The sequence below is a fragment of the Balaenoptera borealis genome (assembly GCF_965194805.1).
Source record: "Balaenoptera borealis genome assembly, chromosome: 11".
NCBI classification, from domain to species: Eukaryota; Metazoa; Chordata; class Mammalia; order Artiodactyla; family Balaenopteridae; genus Balaenoptera; species Balaenoptera borealis.
In genome coordinates this window covers 91,608,057-91,622,082 of record NC_138868.1, presented here as the reverse complement: position 1 = coordinate 91,622,082, position 14,026 = coordinate 91,608,057, and the positions used below count along the sequence as shown (strand labels likewise).

Sequence of the window (14,026 nt, the reverse complement as noted above, 5' to 3'; positions counted from 1 at the left end):
TCTCAAAGAACCAACTTTTAGTTTTATTGATCTTTGCTATTGTTTTCTTTGTTTCTATTTCATTTATTTCTGCTCTGATCTTTATGATTTCTTTCCTTCTGCTAACTTTGGGTTTTGTTTGTTCTTCTTTCTCTAGTTTCTTTAGGTGTAAGGTTAGATTGTTTACTTGAGATTTTTCTTGTTTCTTTAGGTAGGCTTGTATAGCTATAAACTTCCCTCTTAGAACTGCTTTCGCTGCATCCCATAGGTTTTGGGTCGTTGTGTTTTCATTGTCATTTGTCTCTAGGTATTTTTTGATTTCCTCTTTGATTTCTTCAGTGATCTCTTGGTTATTTAGTAACGTATTATTTAGCCTCCATGTGTTTGTCTTTTTTACGTTTTTTTCCCTGTAATTCATTTCTAATCTCATAGCGTTGTGGTCAGAAAAGATGCTTGATATGATTTCAATTTTCTTAAATTTACTGAGGCTTGATTTGTGACCCAAGATGTGATCTATCCTGGAGAATGTTCCGTGCGCACTTGAGAATAAAGTGTAATCTGCTGTTTGGGATGGAATGTCCTATAAATATCAATTAAATCTATCTGGTCTATTGTGTCATTTAAAGCTTCTGTTTCCTTATTTATTTTCATTTTGGTTGATCTGTCCATTGGTGTAAGTGAGATGTTAAAGTCCCCCACTATGATTGTGTTACTGTCAATTTCCTCTTTTATAGCTGTTAGCAGTTGCCTTATGTATTGAGGTGCTCCTATGTTGGGTGCATATATATTTATAATTGTTATATCTTCTTCTTGGATTGATCCCTTGATCATTATGTAGTGTCCTTCCTTGTCTCTTGTAACATTCTTTATTTTAAAGTCTATTTTATCTGATATGAGTATAGCTACTCCAGCTTTCTTTTGATTTCCATTTGCATGGAATATCTTTTTCCATCCCCTCACTTTCAGTCTATATGTGTCCCTAGGTCTAAAGTGGGTCTCTTGTAGACAGCATATATATGGGTCTTGTTTTTCTATCCATTCAGCCAGTCTATGTCTTTTGGTTGGGGCATTTAATCCATTCACATTTAAGGTAATTATTGATATGTATGTTCCTATGACCATTTTCTTAATTGTTTTGGGTTTGTTTTTGTAGGTCCTTTTCTTCTGTTGTGTTTCCCACTTAGAGAAGTTCCTTTAGCATTTGTTGTAGAGCTGGTTTGGTGGTGCTGAACTCTCTTAGCTTTTGCTTGTCTGTAAAGCTTTTGATTTCTCCATCAAATCTAAATGAGATCCTTGCCGGGTAGAGTAATCTTGGTTGTAGGTTCTTCCCTTTCATCACTTTAAGTATATCATGACGCTCCCTTCTGGCTTGTAGAGTTTCTGCTGAGAAATCAGCTGTTAACCTTATGGGAGTTCCCTTGTATGTTATTTGTCATTTTTCCCTTGCTGCTTTCAATAATTTTTCTTTGTCTTTAATTTTTGCCACTTTGATTACTATGTGTCTCGGCGTGTTTCTCCTTGGGTTTATCCTGTATGGGACTCTCTGCGCTTCCTGGAATTGGGTGGCTATTTCCTTTCCCATGTTAGGGAAGCTTTCGACTATAATCTCTTCAAATATTTTCTCTGGTCCTTTTTCTCTCTTCACCTTCTGGGACCCCTATAATGCAAATGTTGTTGCGTTTAATGTTGTCCCAGAGGTCTCTTAGGCTGTCTTCATTTCTTTTCATTCTTTTTTCTTTAGTCTGTTCCGCAGCAGTGAATTCCACCATTCTGTCTTCCAGGTCACTTATCCGTTCTTCTGCCTCAGTTATTCTGCTATTGATTCCTTCTAGTGTAGTTTTCATTTCAGTTATTGTATTGTTCATCTCTGTTTGTTCTTTAATTCTTCTAGGTCTTTGTTAATCATTTCTTGCATCTTCTCAATCTTTGCCTCCATTCTTATTCCAAGGTCCTGGATCATCTTCACTATCATTATTCTGAATTCTTTTTCTGGAAGGTTGCCTATCTCCACTTCATTTAGTTGTTTTTCTGGGGTTTTTTCTTGTTCCTTCATCTGGTACATAGCCCTCTGCCTTTTCATCTTGTCTATCTTTCTGTAACTGTGGTTTTTGGTCCACAGGTTGCAGGATTGTAGTTTTTCTTGCTTCTGCTGTCTGCCCTCTGGTGGTTGAGGCTATCTAAGAGGCTTGATGGGAGGCTCTGGTGGTGGGTAGAGCTGGCTGTTGCTGTGGCGGTCAGAGCTCAGTCCAGTTTTGTCAATTATTATAACGAGTGGCAGCTTACAAATATGTTAAACCAAGAGAAAGAAAGAAAAGTTGTAACATGTCACTGGCTCTTGTTTTCTGAGATCCATTCTCTTCTCTCTGTCAATAAATTAACTTATTTCTGTTGGATTACATAAATACAGCGTGCTGTAATCAGTATCTGCCCTGTATGAACATGCTTTTAGGAACAGGCAGTGGCTGTAATACTCGTTATTCAAACTTCCAATTTTTCTTCTATTGAATAACAACTTTATTTGTAACATTAGCATTGATTTCATTCCAACCTCTTTTCTCAAGATGGAGGAGGATTGGGCTCCTGAGGCCCTTTTACTGCTTTTCCCATTAGGAATTATTTTCTAATAATGTAGGCAGGAGGAGATTTCTTCCCAAGGGCAAAGCATGAACTCCCGACACTTGTCTTCCTGGGGCCTTAACTGAGTTCTGAGTGCTCTTGCTGTCAACTTTGGGAAAGCAATCAGGTCTCTTTGTATTCAACAGATGTGCTTGGCATATGAGAGAGAAGATCACACCTTCAAGGGCATTGAAAATGTTATTTTGTAAACCTTAGTTAAAAGGTATGACAGACGTGAGACAAAGGGCCTTGGTTTATTTCTCAGAGAAATTGTCTAAAGGAGACATAGATTTGGAGAGTAGGGGACAGTTGTTCTCCCTCTTGGCTGCTTTGCTACCTAAAAAAAAAAATGACCTAGGAAAAGTGATTTTCTAATTTCTCCCTTTCCGTAGAAGCAATACTCAAGAATGATCATATAGTGTCCTACATATACTCAGGGTGGGAAGGCAAAAATATTAGAATTTGGCCTGTTACAATGTATATTCTAGGAAAACACATTGGTAACCTTAGTATGGGCTATAATTAACTCTTCTTTTTTTAACATACATAGGGTTTTGTTTTTAATAAATATTTTTTTAACATCTTTAGTGGAGTATAATTGCTTTATAATGGTGTGTTAGTTTCTGCTGTATACCACTGAATCAGCTATACATATACATATATCCCCATATCTCCTCCCTCTTGCGTCTCCCTCCCACCCTCCCTATCCCACCCCTCTAGGTGGACACAAAGCACCGAGCTGATCTCCCTGGGCTATGCGGCAGCTTCCCATAACATAGCTATCTATGTTACATTTGGTAGTGCATATATGTCCATGCCACTCTCTCACTTTGTCCCAGCTTACCCTTCCCCCACCCTGTGTCTTCAAGTCCATTCTCTACATCTGGGTCTTTATTCCTGTCTTGCCCCTAGGTTCTTCAGAACCTTTTTATTTTTTTTAGATTCCATATATATGTGTTACCATATGGTATTTGTTTTTCTCTTTCTGACTGCTTCACTCTCTATGACAGTCTCTAGGTCCATCCACCTCACTACAAATAACTCAATTTCGTTTCTTTTTATGGCAGAGTAATATTCAATTGTGTATATGTGCCACATCTTCTTTATCCATTAATCTGTCGATGGACACTTAGGTTGCTTCCATGTCCTAGCTATTGTAAATAAAGCTGCAATGAACATTGTGATACATGACTCCTTTTGAATTATGGTTTTCTTAGGGTACATGCCCAGTAGTGAGATCTGGGTCATATGGTAGTTCGAGTTTAAGTTTTTTAAGGAACCTCCATACTGTTCTCCATAGTGGCTGTAGCAATTTACATTCCCTCCAACAGTGCATGAGGGTTACCTTCTCTCTACACCCTCTCCAGCATTTATTATCTGTAGATTTTTTTAAGATGGCCATTCTGACCTGTGTGAGGTGATACCTCATTGTAGTTTTGATTTGAATTTCTCTAATGATTAGTGATGTTGAGCATCCTTTCATGTGTTTGTTGGCAATCTGTATATCTTCTTTGGAGAAAAGTCTATTTAGGTCTTCTGCCCATTTTTGGATTGCGCTGTTTGTTTTTTTTGATATCAAGCTGCATGAGCTGCTTGTAAATTTTGGAGATTAATCCTTTGTCAGTTGCTTCATTTGCAAATATTTTCTCCCATTCTGAGGGTTGTCTTTTCATCTGATTTATGGTTTCCTTTGCTGTGCAAAAGCTATTAAGTTTCATTAGGTCCCATTTGTTTATTTTTGTTTTTGTTTCCATTTCCCTAGGAGGTGATTCAAATAGGATCTTGCTATGATTTATGTCATGGAGTGTTCTGCCTATGTTTTCCTCTAAAGGTTCTATAGTGTCTGGCCTTACATTTAGGTCTTTAATCCACTTTGAGTTTATTTTTGTGTATTGTGTAAGGGAGTGTTCTAATTTCATTCTTTTACATGTAGCTGTCCAGTTTTCCCAGCACCACTTATTGAAGAGGCTGTCTTTTCTGCATTGTATATTCTTTTTTTTTTAATTAATTAATTAATTAATTAATTAATTAATTAATTAATTAATTTATGGCTGTGTTGGGTCTTCGTTTCTGTGCGAGGGCTTTCTCTAGTTGTGGGAAGCAGGGGCCACTCTTCATCGCGGTGCGCGGGCCTCTCACTATCGCGGCCTCTCCTGTTGCGGAGCACAGGCTCCAGACGCGCAGGCTCAGTAATTGTGGCTCACGGGCCTAGTCGCTCCGCAGCACGTGGGATCCTCCCAGACCAGGGCCCGAACCCGCGCCCCCTGCACCGGCAGGCAGACTCCCAACCACTGAGCCACCAGGGAAGCCCTGCATTGTATATTCTTGCCTCCTTTATCAAAGACAAGGTGACCATATGTGCAAGGGTTTATCTCTGGGCTTTCTATCCTGTTCCATTGATCTATGTTTCTGTTTTAGTGCCAGTACCAGACTGCCTTGATTACTGTAGCTTTGTAGTATAGTCTGAAGTCCAGGAGCCGGATTCATCCTGCTCCATTTTTCTGTCTCAAGATTGCTTTGGCTATTTGGGGTCTTTTGTGTTTCCATACAAATTGTGAAATTTTTTGCACTAGTTCTATGAAAATGCCATTGGTAGTTTGATAGGGATTGCATTGAATCTGTAGATTGCTTTGGGTAGTATAGTCATTTGCACAATGTTGATTCTTCCAGTCCAAGAACATGGTATATCTCTCCATCTGTTTGTATCAGCTTTAATATCTTTCATCAGTGTCTTATAGCTTTCTGCATACAGGTCTTTTGTTTCATTAGGTAGATTTATTGCTACGTATTTTATTCTTTTTGTTGCAGTGGTAAAGGGGAGTGTTTCCTTAATTTCTTTTTCAGATTTTTCATCATTAGTGTATAGGAATGCAAGAGATTTCTGTGCATTAATTTTGTATCCTGCTACCTTACCAAATTCATTGATTAGCTCTAGTAGTTTTCTGGTACCATCTTTAGGATTCTCTCTATATAGTAACATGTCATCTGCAAACAGTGACAGTTTTACTTCTTCTTTTCTGATTTGGATTCCTTTTACTTCTTTTTATTCTCTGATTGCTGTGGCTAAAACTCCCAAAACTATGTTGAATAATAATAGTGAGAGTGGGCAACCTTGTCTTGCTCCTGATCTTAGTGGAAATGGTTTCAGTTTTTCACCATTGAGAAGGATGTTGGTTGTGGGTTTTCATATATGGCCTTTATTATGTTGAGGTAAGTTCCCTCTATGCCTACTTTCTGTTGGGTTTTTATCATAAATGGGTGTTGAATTTTGTCAAAAGCTTTTTCTGCATCTATTGAGATGGTCATATGTTTTTTCCCTTCGATTTGTTAATATGATTTATAACATTGATTGATTTGCATATATTGAAGAATCCTTGCATTCCTGGGATAAACCTCACTTGATCATGGTGTATGATCCTTTTAATGTGTTCTTGGATTCTGTTTGCTAGTGTTTTGTTAAGGATTTTTGCATCTATGTTCATCAGTGATATTGGCCTGTAGTTTTCTTTTTTTGTGTGACATCTTTGTCTGGTTTTGGTATAGGAGTGATGGTGGCCTCATAGAATGAGCTTGGGAGTATTCTTCCCTCTGCTATATTTTGGAAGAGTTTGAGAAGGATAGGTGTTAGCTCTTGTCTAAATGCTTGATAGAATTTGCCTGTGAAGCCATCTGGTCCTGGGCTTTTGCCTGTTGGAAGATTTTTAATCACAGTTTCAGTTTCAGTGCTTGTGATTGGTCTGTTTATATTTTCTATTTCTTCCTTGTTCAAACTCAGAAGTTTGTGCTTTTCAAAGAATTTGTCCATTTCTTCCAGGTTGTCCATTTTATTGGCATATAGTTGCTTGTAGTAATCTCTCATGATCCTTTGTATTTCTGCAGTGTCAGTTGTTACTTCTCCTTTTACATTTCTAATTCTATTGATTTGAGTCTTCTCCCTTTGTTTCTGGATTAGTCTGGCGAATGCTTTATCAATTTTGTTTATCTTCTCAAAGAACCTGCTTTTAGTTTTATTGATCTTTGCTATCATTTCCTTCATTTCTTTTTCATTTATTTCTGATCTGTTGTTTCTGATTTCTTTCCTTCTACTAACTTTAGGGGTTTTTGTTCTCCTTTCTCTAATTGCTTTAGGTGTAAGGTTAGGTGGTTTATTTGAGATGTTCCTTGTTTCTTGAGGTAGGCTTGTATTGCTATAAACTTCCCTCTTAGAACTGCTTTTGCTGCATCCCATAGGTTTTGGACCATCGTGTTTTCACTGTCATTTGTCTCTTGGTATTTTTTGATTTCCTCTTTGATTTCTCTGTGATCTCTTGGTTATTTATTAGTGTAGTGTTTAGCCTCCATGTGTTTGTGTTTTTTACATTTTTTTTCCTGTAATTTATTTCTTATCTCAGAGCATTGTGGTAGGAGGAGATTCTTGACCCAATTTCAATTTTCTTAAATTTACCAAGGCTTGGATTGTGACCCAAGATGTGATCTATCCTGGAGAATGTTCTGTGTACACTTGAGAAGTGTAATCTGGTGTTTTTGGATGGAATGTCCTATAAATATCAATTAAGTCCATCTTGTTTAATGTATCATTTAAAGCTTGTGTTTCCTTATTTATTTTCATTTTGGATGATCTGTCCATTGGTGAAAGTGGGGTGTTAAAGTCCCATTCTATGTTTGTGTTAATCTTGATTTCCCCTTTTATGGCTGTTCGTATTTGCCTTATGTATTGAGGTGCTCCTATTTTGGGTGCATAAATATTTACAATTGTTATATCTTCTTGGATTGATCCTTTGATCATTATGTAGTGTCCTTTTTTGTCTCTTATAATAGTCTTTGTTTTAAAGTCTATTTTGTCTGATATGAGAATTGCTACTCCAGCTTTCTTTTGATTTCCATTTGTATAGAATATCTTTTTCCATCCCCTCACTTTCAGTCTGTATGTGTCCCTAGGTCTGAAGTAAGTGGGTTTCTTGTAGACCGCATATATACAGGTCTTGTTTTTGTATCCATTCAATCAACCTATGTCTTTTGGTTAGAGCATTTAATCCATTTACATTTTAGGTAGTTATCGATATGTATGTTCCTATTACCATTTTCTTAATTGTTTTGGGTTTGTTATTGTAGGTCTTTTCCTTTTCTTGTGTTTCCTGCCTAGAGAAGTTCCTTTATCATTTGTTGTAAAGCTGGTTTAGTGGTGCTGAATTCTCTTAGCTTTTGCTTTTCTGTAAACGTTTTAATTTCTCTGTGAAATCTGAATGAGATCCTTGCTGAGTAGAATAATCTTGGTTGTAGGTTTTTCCCTTTCATCACTTTACATACGTCTTGCCATTCCCTTCTGGCTTGCAGAGTTTCTGCTGAAAGATCAGATGGTAACCTTATGGGGATTCCCTTGTGTGTTATTTGCTGTCTTTCCCTTGCTGCCTTTAATATGTTTTCCTTATATTTAATTTTTGACAGTTTGATTAATATGTGTCTTGGTGTGTTTCTCCTTGGATTTATCCTGTATGGAACTCTCTGTGCTTCCTGGACTTGCTTGACTATTTCCTTTCCTATATAAGAGAAGTTTTCAAGTATAATCTCTTCAAATATTTTCTCAGTCCCTTTTTTTTTTCTCTTCTTCTTCTGGGACCCCTATAATTTGAATGTTAGTGTATTCAGTGTTGTCCCAGAGGTCTCTGAGATTGTCCTCAATCCTTTTCATTCTTTTTTCTTTATTCTACTCTGTGATAGTTATTTCCACTATTTTATCTTCCAGGTCACTTATGCGTTCTGCCTTGGTTATTCTGCTATTGATTCCTTCTAGAGAATTTTTAATTTCAGTTATTGTGTTGTTCATCATTGTCTGTTTGCTCTTTAGTTCTTCTAGGTCCTTGTTGAACGTTTCTTATATTTTCTCCATTCTGTTTCCAAGATTTTGGGTCATCTTTACTATAATTACTCAGAATTCTTTTTCAGGGAGACTGCCTATTTCCTCTTCATTTTTTTGGTCTGGTGGGTTTTTACCTTGCTCCTTCATCTGCTGTGTATTTCTCTGTCTTCTTATTTTGCTTAACTTACTGTATTTGGGTCTCCATTTCACAGGCTGCCGGGTCATCGTTCCCGTTGTTTTTGGTGTCTGCTCCCAGTGGGTTCAGGTGGTTAAGTGGGTTGTGTAGGCTTCCTGGTGGGTGGGACTGGTGTCTGTGTTCTGGTGGGTGAAGCTAGATCTTGCCTTTCTCTTGGGCAGGACCATGCCTGGTGGTGTGTTTTGGTGTGTCTGTGAACTTATTATTATTTTAGGCAGCCTCTCTGCTAATGGGTGGGGTTGTGTTCCTTTCTTGCTAGTTGTTTGGCATAGGGTGTCCAGCACTGTAGCTTGCTGGTCGTTCAGTGGAGCTGGGTCTTAGTGTTGAATTGGAGATCTCTGGGAGAGCTTTCGCCATTTGATAGTACATGGAGCCAGGAGGTCTCTGGTGGACCAATGTCCTGAACTCGGCTCTCCCACCTCAGAGACACATGCCTGACACCTGACTGGAGCACCTAAACCCTGTCAGCCACACGGCTCAGAAGCAAAGTGAGAAAAATAAGAAGGAGAAAGAAAGAAAGAAACAAAGAAAGAAAGAAACAAAGAAAGAAAGAAAGGAAGGAAGAAAGAAAGAAAATAAAGTTTTTAAAATAGAAAAAAAATATTGAAAATAAAATAGTAATAAAAAAAAAGAAAGAGAGAAAGAAAGAAGAGAGCAACCAAGCCAAAAAACAATCCACCAATAATAAGCACTAAAAACTATACTAAAAAAAAACAAACAAAAAATACCCGACAGTCAGTACCATAGGAGAAATAGCATAAGCAAAGCTGTACATACAAAATCACACAAAGAACCATGCACATACATACTCACAAAAAGAGAAAAAGGAAAATATATATATATATTTTTTAAAAAAAGGAAGAGCGCAACCAAATCAATAAACAAATCTACCAATGATAATAAACTCTAAATACTAAACTAAGATAAACATAAAAACAGAGACAAATTAGATGCAGAAAGCAAACCTCAAGTTTACAGTTGCTCCCAAAGTCCACTGCCTCAATTTTGGGATAATTCATTATCTATTCAGGTATTCCACAGATTCAGGGTACATCGAGTTGATTGTGGAGATTTAATCCCCTGCTCCTGAGACTGCTGGGAGAAATTTCCATTTCTCTTGTTTGTTCGCACAGCTCCGAGGGCTCAGCTTTGGATTTGGCCCCACCTCTGCATGTAGGTCTCCTGAGGGCATCTGTTCCCTGCCCAAAAAGGACAGGGTTAAAGGAGCAGTTGATTAGGGGGCTCTGGCTCTCTCAGGTCGGGGGGATGGAGGGGTATGGAATGTGGGGCGAGACTGCAGTGCCAGAGGCAGGCGTGATGTTGCACCAGCCTGAGGCACAACGTGTGTTCTCCCAGGGAAGCTGTCCCTGGATTACAGAACCTTGCAGTGGCAGGCTGCACAGGCTCCTGGGAGGGAAGATGTGGATAGTGACCTGTGCTTGCACACAGGCTTCTTGGTGCCTACAGCAGTGGCCTTAGCATCTCATGCCTGTCTCTGGGGTTTGCGCTGATAGCCAAGGCTCACGCCCATCTCTGGAGTTCATTTAGGTGGTGCTCTGAATCCCCTCTCCTCATGCACCCCAAAACAATGGTCTCTTGCTTCTTAGGCAGGTCTAGACTTTTTCCTGGACACCCTCCCGGCTAGCTGTGGTGCACTAGCCCCCTTCAAGCTATGTTCACTCAGTCAACCCCAGTTCTCTCCCTGGGATCTGACCTTCGAAGACCTAGCCTCAGCTCCCAGCCCCCACACCCCCTGGCAGGTGAGCAGACAAGCCTTTCAGGCTGGTGAGTGCTGGTCTACACCAATTCTCTGTCCAGGAATCTCTTTGCTTTGCCCTCTGCACCCCTGTTGCTATGCTTTCCTCCATGGCTCCAAAGCTTCCGCCCTGCCCACTCCTCCATCTCTGCCTGTGAAGAGGCTTCCTGGTGTGTGGTAACCTTTCCTCCTTCACAGCTCCTTCTCTGAGGTGCAGGTCCCGTCCCTATTCTTTTGTGTTTGTTTTTCCTTTTTTCTTTTGCCCTACCCAGGTATGTGGGGGAGTTTTTTGCCTTTTGGGAAGTCTGAGGTCTTCTGCCAGCATTCAGTAGGTGTTCTGTAGGAGTTGTTCCACATTTAGATGTAGTTTTGATATATTTGTGGGGAGGAAGTTGATCTCCACATCTTACTCCTCCACCATCTTGAAAGCACCCCCCTAAATCAATATTTTTAAAAGCATACAATGTCTTCTTTATATCCCAGTTCTCTTCTCAGAGGCTACTTTTTTAAAAATTGAAGTATACTTAATTTATAATATCATGTTAGTTTCACATGTACAGCACAGTGATTCAGTCATATATATATATATATATATATATATATATATATATATATATATATATATGACTTTTTAGATTCTTTCCCCTTATAGGTTTAGGTTATTACAAAATAGAGAATAGTTTCCTGTGCTATACAGTAGGTCTTTGTTGGTTATCGATTTTATATGTAGTACTGTGTATATGTTAATCCCAACCTTCTAATTTATCCCTCCCCCCACTGCCCTTTCTCCTTGTTAACTATAAGTTTGCTTTCTATGTCTGTGAGTCTCTTTTTGTTTTGTAAATAAATTCATTTGTATCTTGTTTTAGATTCCACATATAAGTGAGATATTATGATATTTGTCTTTGTCTGTTTGGATTACTTGACTTAGTATAGTAATCTCTTAGTATAATAATCTCTAGGTCCATCCATGTTGTGGCAAATGGCATTATTTTTCATTCTTTTTTTATGGCTGAGTAGTATTACATTATATATATATATATATATATATATATATATATATATATATATATATATATATATATATATATATATATATACACACACACCACATCTTCTTTATCCATTCATCTGTCGATGGACATTTAGGTTGTTTCCATGTCTTGGCTATTGTAAATAGTGTTGTAGTGAACATTGTGGTGCATGTGTCTTTTCGAATTATGGTTTTCTCTGGATATATGCCCAGGAGTGGTATTGCAAGATCTATAACTAACTCCTAGGGTGTATGTTTAACATCCCAACAGGTGTAAAAAATTTGATGATGGGACAGCATGAGTATAGATTTTATGCTTATTCCAGAAATAATGAGGATAATGATAATAACTATAAATTATCAAAATAGTTATGTGTTAATCTCAGCCTAAACAGTTCACACATGTTACTCATTTACTCCTTCCAGCTAGAGCATGAGGGAGATGGAGCCCCTTTTTTTCAGATGGGGAAACAACAATTCAAGTGATTTGCAGAAGTTCCCACAGTTTAAAAAGTGGTAGAGAAAAGAATTGAATCCAAGTCTCTCTGACACCAAATTTTGTAATCTAACTCTATAATAGTTAGTTTTATGTGTCAACTTGACTGGACTAAGGGACTCCCAGGTAGATAGGACTTGACCGACATGGTCAGGACTTGGCTGGGGCAGCTCAGCTGGAATTCACCTGTCTCTCATCTTCCTCTTGTGACCAGTGAGGAAGAAGAACAATAACTGGGATCCAAGAAAGTAAGTCCCATCATGTAAGTAGTCTTTAAGCTTTTGCTCATGTCCACTCCACTAACATTTCTTTGGTCAAAATAAGTCACATGGCTAAATCCAAAGTCAGGGGCAAAGTAATATACTGCATCTTTTCAGTGGAAGTAATTGCAAAATCACTAGCAAAGATCATGGCTGCAGGATGGTGAAGAATCGTAGCCACTGATGCAATCCACCATGAGTACAAACATGTTTTGAATACATAGGCAAATAACTCATTTTTCCCTGCAACTGGATGTAAAATTTATATCCCAGAAGATTAGCCATCTTTACTTTATCAACCTCTTTGTCTACAATATATGGCTAATAATGATATTATTAAGAGGAGTATATTGCTTAGCCCACAGCTTGGCACATAGTAACCATTTGACAAAAGTTAACTGTTATCAATATTATTTCTTCCTGGGTTAGGTTGAAATAAATGCCCTCATAATACCTCCCTCAGCTTTTCAACATTGGAGTATCACTAACATACACCCTAGGAATTAGCCATGGCTTTTGAAATGAATCTGATTTGCTTTCCAGTTTATACCATATTTATGTCTCCTTGCACTTTATCACATATGTCATTTTGAGAAACTCCTCAAAGAAAGATTGTAGAAATTTTTATACTAAATTCATGAAGGAAGTGGTGAATATTACTTCTCCAGTTCTCTCCTCTAAGACTGCCTTTCCAGAAACCTGCAAGTTCAGAGGCTCCTGCAACTGGATTTCCCCAGCACATTTCTCTGTCCCTTCTTAATGAATGGGTGCCACTTCTCAATAAATTCTTCCCTACCCACATTAGATTTATTAACTGGAAATAAAAAGCAATTTGGACATAAATTCATTATAAATAGATCAATAGTCCCTCTGGTCCCTGCTGTAATTTCGTTACACAGGATTGTAACACATTTACTGCGTTCAGCACCTAGGTCTTCAGTGGTTATATTCTGTAAATCAGTGTCTCATAATATAATTCAAACTAATCCCATAATTGAATCTAATTAAGAACAGCTTCAGACAATTATTATAGAATTATTGAAAGCAGAGACTGAAGAGATTTGTTCATTTATCCCATTTCCCCCTGCTGAGACTAGGGTTCCCTGTTGCTTTTCTTTCTAGAGATCTGTCTAGTCTTGTTTTGAAGTCTTGTAAGAATTAGTCTATCTGATTTTTTTTTTTGTTTGAGACCTCACTTAGAAGTATAATAGGTTTCACTGGATATTTTAGCATAATATTTATTTTCAGTGGTACTTGCCTCTCATTATTCTTTTAAGATATGTGTTTCATCTTGGGAGTTATAAGGCAATCTAGACTACAACACATGCCCTAGAGAGGAAATGAAACCCCTAAGGGAAAAATGTACAGTAACTTAAAACAAGATAATGTATTGGCTTATTTAATGGAAAGCACAGCCAGATCCAAGTACTCACACAGTACTTTATTTCTTCTTCCCTTGGCTGTTTTTCTCTGATCAGTTTCCGTTTCTGGAAGGTTATCCCTAAGGAGTAGCAAAGGTGGACCTTGAAAGTTCTGGGCTTCCACAGATTTATTCTTTCCCAATATCTATATCAATACCCCAAAAGGATGCTGATTGGGTTATGTGCCTATCTTTGACCAATCCTATCCAGACTTTGATGGAATATTCTGATTGGCAAGCCTAGGTCACATATCTACCATTGTGGTAAGAATGGTAAGATCCCTTGATTAATAACTCCATAGAACCATAAGGAGATGAGGAAGGGGTTAGTTCCAGTAAGGAATGGATTTAGGGGCATAAAACTTAAATATATAGATATTTTCTACTTACCTTAATCTTGTTCTATTTTGAGT

The 14,026-nt window shown here is 38.0% G+C and overlaps 1 long non-coding RNA gene across 1 annotated transcript in view; it reads left to right on the top strand.

The window, feature by feature from the left end:
* Positions 1 to 1,393: 1,393 nt before the first annotated feature.
* Positions 1,394 to 14,026, top strand: part of LOC309606502 — a 232,592-nt gene continuing 219,959 nt past the window's right edge. Inside the window, exon 1 of the long non-coding RNA XR_014231896.1 lies at positions 1,394 to 2,130. This is a non-coding gene — a long non-coding RNA (uncharacterized lncRNA). The remainder of the gene's footprint in view (positions 2,131 to 14,026) is intronic.